The sequence below is a fragment of the Bubalus kerabau genome, chromosome 9, assembly GCF_029407905.1.
Source record: "Bubalus kerabau isolate K-KA32 ecotype Philippines breed swamp buffalo chromosome 9, PCC_UOA_SB_1v2, whole genome shotgun sequence".
Classification (NCBI taxonomy): domain Eukaryota; kingdom Metazoa; phylum Chordata; class Mammalia; order Artiodactyla; family Bovidae; genus Bubalus; species Bubalus kerabau.
Window position 1 is genome coordinate 44,495,085 of NC_073632.1, and position 6,499 is coordinate 44,501,583.

At 39.5% G+C, this 6,499-nt stretch overlaps 1 pseudogene; it reads right to left on the bottom strand.

Annotated features, from left to right (window-relative positions):
- Positions 1-730: 730 nt before the first annotated feature.
- LOC129619564 (cytochrome c oxidase subunit 7C, mitochondrial-like) lies at positions 731-1,675 on the bottom strand (annotated as a pseudogene).
- Between the last annotated feature and the right edge of the window lie 4,824 nt (positions 1,676-6,499).

Consider the following 6,499-nt stretch of genomic DNA (forward strand, 5'->3'; position numbering starts at 1 on the left):
TGGGGCATGTTTATTGTGTTGCCTTATTGTGTTGCTGGGCTTGTTTATTTATTCAGAAAATCTTACAACTTTGTGGTATAATTCTGAATATGATCTGATTATAGATACTTTAGGCTTTGTTTTGTTGAAAAGGATTTCTTATTTACATTCATTAATGTGTATTAGTCAGGATCATCCACAATTCAAGAATAAGAATATCTAGACAGGCTAGAGGGAACTGCTCAGAACTTCGCTATTCAAGGGGCAAGGGGAGGTGAGGAGTGGGCAAAGAGGGTGATGTAAAATGTCAGTGTCAGGGTATAGTAAAAGAAATGTCAGGGGGTCTCTGATAACATTTTTGCAATTGGTTTTATTTTTTTTAAGGATTTATACTGTAAGTTTATTTGGAGAAGGCAATGGCATGCCACTCCAGTACTCTTGCCTGGAGAACATGGACGGAGGAGCCTGGTGGGCTGCAGTCCATTGGGTCGCTAAGAGTTGGACACAACTGAGCGACTTCACTTTCACTTTTCACTTTCATGCATTGGAGAAGGCAATGGCAACCCACTCCAGTGTTCTTGCCTGGAAAATCCCAGGGACAGAGGAGCCTGGTGGGCTGCCTCTATGGGATCGCACAGAGTCGGACACGACTAATGTGACTTAGCAGCAGCAGGATGCTGAGTTCAAGAGTTTGATCCTTTTTTCAAAGAGATTGCACCTCTTAAAATGCTCTTCATATCTGCCTCATGGATTATTTTTTAAGCAGTTTGTGTCTTACTATTAACATAAAGGTGCAGCAAATCTAGACCCAAAGTATAAAGTCATCATAACTGGTAACCTCCATTTGTTTTCCACTGAAAATGGTATTTTCTTCCCTGGAGCCTCCTCATAGTGCCTCCTACAGAGCACAGAGGTTGTGAACCTCTAGATGCTCTGTCCCAAAATAGCCTGTTAGAAGTTCTGGGAAAGGCACAGAAGCTGAAGGTGGAAGCACACCAAGCACTCCTTTCCTCAAGACTTTGTTCCCCTGTATTGCAGTTGGTTTTAAAAAACTTAACCAAACTATTGTTTACTTCCTGGGTCATCTTTAGGGATTCTGAGTCTTAAAGGATTTGCTTCGTCCCAATGGCTCAGTCAGTAAAGAATCTGCCTGCTTTGCAGAAGACCTGGGTTGGATCCATGGGTCAGGAAGATCCCCTAGAGAAGGGAATGGCAACCCACTCCAGTGTTGTTGCATGAACTCCATGGACAGAGGAGCCTGGTGATCTACAGTCTAAGGGTCGAAAAGAGTCGAACACGACTGAGCAACGAACACTAACACACTTGGTTCCATTAGTTGAATAACTTTCTTCAAGTAAAATGATAACTGCTCACCAATTCAGTGTTTTAAAGTCTTAGAGGTTTTTTGAGCATAGGAATAATTATTCCTTGAACAAGTCACTGAAGAGAAGTTTCTAGAAATTTCTGTAGCTGTGGCAACCATTTTAGGCAAAGGCATCAGTTATCTTTTGCTACGTAACCAACCACTGTAAAGTCTACTTGTTTAAGAAAACAACATTTATTCCTTCCCCTGTTTTGGTGGGCTGGCCTGATTAAGGTTGGAAGGTTGAGGATGGCCTCACTCACTCACATGGCGGGGACTCGTCTGGATGATGTGGGATGATTGAAATGCCTGAGGCCTTTCTCCATGTGGCATCATCCAGCAGGCTATTAGGTCTGGACTTGTTCATAAGATCCTAGAAGGAAAAGAATGCAAACACCGGTGAGCCTTTTTCAAATATCTTTTGTGTCATGTTTTCTAATATCCCATTGGCCAAAGCAAATCATACAGCAAAGCCCAGATTCTCCCTTCTTGAAGGCAGAGACAGCAAAAGGGGCTTGCATAGAGGGCTTAGAGAAGTTTGTGATCATTTTGAAATTGATCTCAGGCAGTTACCATAGAAATTATTCTACATGTTTGTTAAGAGGTTGTAACAGTGAGCAAAACTGTCTATAGCTTCAAAAATTACTACATTCATATGCAGTATTTGCTGCAAGCTAAGTCTATAAAGCTTAAAAAAGAAACAAAACAGCTATCAATTTATAAGGCATATAAAATTTATCCCAGTTTTAAATTCTTCTGAATTTAAGAAAGAAAATAAGAAAATCCACTAATATTTCTATATTGCTTTTCATTTTCATTCACATATATTGCTTTTAAAAAAATATTTCAAGCCTCTTGGAGAAGTATTAGATCATTATCCTCATTTCATAGGTGTAGACTGATGCCTATACATGTTAAGAATCTTACTCGGAATCACTTAACTAGTAAGAAAGGTGGGTTTTGCATTTATTTCTTTTAGTAGCCTTGCCTCCAAGCTGTACCCAGGAGTCCCTGGGGGTGCCCCATTGATCATTTAATGCAGCAAAGGACAAATAAAAGTAGTTAGTAGTCATCTCTGTAAGTTTAAGCCATACCATGTATATATATATATATCATGCTCTCATTCCATGAAAAGCCTGAAGATCTATTTTTTTTAAGGAAGAATATGTATATAAATGATACTCTCATCAACAACTTAGTGAATTCATTTTGTGTCTGTTTCATTTCTGCAGACTGTTAATATATATTCAGTTATTTCCACATTACACTTATATGTTTACTGAATTTCACAAATTTTTCTGGATCCTAAATATTAACAGTTCCTATATCCATTTTACTGTAAGAAACTGGTTTATCTTATATATACACAGATACTGAAATTATGCATATGTATGTATGTATGTATGCATATATGTCCATATGTGTAAATAAATATCACCTTATGTCTATTATTTCACTCTGCACAGACATGGTTTTCCAATAGAACTTGTAGACATTCCATGCATTCAGTGTATAGCCCCAGAGACAAGCAGGTTCCCAAAGATTTTTAAGTGAGAGATCAACATTCCTTAAGCCTGTACTTTCACACAATATAATACCTCACATACTTGATGGGAGGTTCAGATGAGGTAATATAGGTAAAAATCATTTGTAAATGCTTAAAAGCTATAGAAACATGAGCTATTAATACGAACTTGCCTTAAGGAAATACCATTAAGAGGAGCCAACGTAATTATTTTAAATTCTTAATTACTGGCTTTACACAAATTCAAGGATTTTTGGAACCGCTCTCTGTACTTTTCCTATTTCTTTAGGCTCACTGACAAGAAATATCCCAGGTCTGGGAATAATCATAACTGCTTGTGACTGTACAGAGCTAGGGACTTAGTCTAGCAGTGAAAGTTTATGGTTAACTTCTCTTCCCCATCACTGGGCCTCACCCCCCAAAAGAAATGGAGAGGGCCTGTAGAATCTCCTCAGGGGTCTGTTTGAGAGGCAATTAACATTCCTACCTGACCACTCTTCCCTTCACATTGAGCAGCACTTAGACCTGTCCTCACCCTTGGTCTGGATTCTTGTAGTGAGTCCTAATTATATTCATGGCCTGCCTTTCAGGCTGAAGTAAACTTTATAGCCAATTTATGGGCTATTTTCAAAGAAATTTCGTAGTGTTTTACAGGGACTTTATTTACTTTCAGAAGACTTCATCAATGTATTCATTATAAAGAATCATATAGGTTAGCTTTTCTACTCTTTTCCTTTACATTACAGCCTCTACAGGAAATTACCTTGCAGGCAGAGGCTTCACGCAGTGGAAAGATGTCTCCCTATTCAGTGGAAGTAATTTCTGTCTTATGTGTTACTTTGACTGTCATAACATTCTCAGGCATGAACTTCACTCTCTTGATTAATATTTATAACCTCCTCTTTAGGCACCTGTAATGTCATTGCCTGTGGGGATGGGAAGCTTAGTACATGGCAGGTGGAAGAGTTGATACAGTTAATAGTTAAAGAGACTGGGGTTGTGAAAAGGTCCCACTGTCAAAGGAGGCCCTGGGACTAGTTCTGGCTGCTCTAAGTATTCCTAATTGGAGGTGGCATGACCCACTGGACTCGGGGCAGGAGATCCCAGCCCTTTGCTGCTATGTTTGCTTGCTGCTGGTTTTCTCTATGACTTTGGGCAATTCCCTTATGTTTGAAACCTTTATTTCTGCAACTGTAACATGAAAAGTACCTAGATGGGGCTTTTATCAATAGGACAAATGGTGTGTCTGCGTAGCCGCTCTCAAGGCCTTCTGCTCTCAGAAAGGTTAAGGCTAGAGTGTTTTCCTCCCTTTGGAGTGAAGAGATTTTCTGGAGCAGTGTAGAATTACAGGCTCTGGAAAGACATGTCCGTTTCTATCACTCCATGGGCTCTTAGATACTGCTCACTTCGAGATTGACACAACTATGTCACACACCTCTAGTAGATCATGATGCAAGATCTGGGCAAACTTACAGATTAAGGAAACACAAGGGGATGGAGTGTCTATTGGATAGATAACTGCTCATGAGTCATTTATGTAAACTTTTCTAATCTTTGTCATTGACATAGCGGGTGATATTCCCAGGTGACTCAGTGGTAAAGAAAGTAAGTGAAAGTGAAGTCGCTCAGTTGTGTCTGACTCTTTGTGACCCTATGGACTATAACCTGCACCAGGCTTCTTCATGGGATTTTCCAGGCAAGAGTACCGGAGTGGGTTGCCATTTCCTTCTCCAGGGGATCGTCCCTGGGGTTGAACCCAGGTATCCTGCCCTGCAGGCAGAAACTTTACCCTCTAAGCCACCCGCCTGCTAATGTAGGAGACGTGGGCTCGATCCCTAGGTTGGGAAGATCTTCCTGGAGAAGGAAATGGCAACCCACTGTAGTATTCTTGGCTGGGAAATCCCATGGACAGAGGAGCTTGGTGGGCTACAAGTCCATGGAGTCGCAAAGAGTTGGACACGACTTAGTGATTAAGCAACAACAACAGTTTGATAAATCACCTTGTTTTTTGTGTTAATTTTCATTATTCATTAGTTAGTTAACCCATAGTTACTCAGCACATATTCTTGGAGAACTCAGTATGTCTGAGACACCATAGAATGTAATCCTAATTTGGGGGTTCAGGTCTAATGCTCCATGAATTTTTTTTCTGATACTCTCAGTTGCAGATAATCTTTCTTTGCTCTGATTTTCTGCTTTCTAATTTTAGTATAGTACTTACCATGTAATGATACATATTAATGTTATTTGTGTACATATTTCTTTCCAATACATAATTCTTATATATAATTAAACACATGAACTGCCTAGTACATCCCCTTGTACTTCACAGATAAATATATAATGGGAAACATAGAAAAACAGAAATAGTATAAAACAGTATATAATGTTATATGGGGATATGGTGCTACATGTAATATTAATAAATGCTCAGGGAATTAAGGTGAATTGATGAGCAGAGAAAGATAGTTGGAAGAAGTTAAGGTGGTAACAGTCAGAGATGGGGCAAAGGCAATCCAAGTTGAGGAAAGGCATTAACAACTGACCCATATATGGAAACCATACATCTTTGGGGAGTCAGGGGACATGATAGACAGTAGCCCCTACAGGATAGGACATTGCAGTTGCCAAGCTAAGGCAATTAGATTCTTCTGAGAGCAAAGGCTATACTACTCAAATATTTTTAAGCAAGTGACCTTTTCTTTTTGAAAAGATCAGAGAGGTGTTTTAGAAAGATTCCTCAGGTAGTGGTATCCAAGGTAGTGAGACCACCTAGAACCAGGGGGAATTAGATGAATTAGTTATGAGTGCAGGAGTGCGTGACAGTATGTGAGCACCTGGGCACAGATGAAAAGGCATGAGGCAGTGAGACTAGAGCAGAGAAGTGGACTCCACAGAGCATGAAGCAGGGATCATCAATAGGACAATTGTGATCGAGGATAAAGAAAAGGATGCAATAAAAGCTAACTACAAAGTCTTGTGTTTGAAAACAGTCATACCATTTATAAAAATTTATAAAGATCAGAAAATAATTTTAGAGGGAAAATAATGCATTCAGCTTTATACATTTCAGCTTGAGAAATGCATTAGACTGTGTGGATGCAGAGATCATGGGAGTTAAGCAGCTTGTTCAAAGCTCAGGACTGGAGCTTAGGAGGGAGGTCAAGGGTTAGGAAATAAATGTAGATGAAATAGAGTTGTCTACTCAGGAAACAGTCTCAGTCTTTTCTGTCTCCTGGGAAATATTTTATTAGTGCAAGTTACCAAATTAATTTATATTTGATTTAAATATAGAATAACTTGAAAGGCTTTAAGCAAGTTACAGTTTGGATCCCTCAGTTAATTAGTATTTTGTACTTGCTGACTTCTCAGGTTCCTTTAAAATTATCAGAAATCTATGTTTCTCTAAGTAAGATGGAAAAAAAAAAAAAACCTGCTTAGATAAATACACTAATCCTTGGAATGTTGAAAGTCCATTACAGCAAACATCTGCCCGCCACCCACCCCCCCACCCCCCCACTGCCATGTTTCCTCATTAATTCATCCAGCGCTGAGAAGTGATTGCTGAGCCTTGAGAAAGGGCACTTTTGGTTTCAGCTTCTGTAGCTTCTTAATCTGCTTCTCCCCTCCCA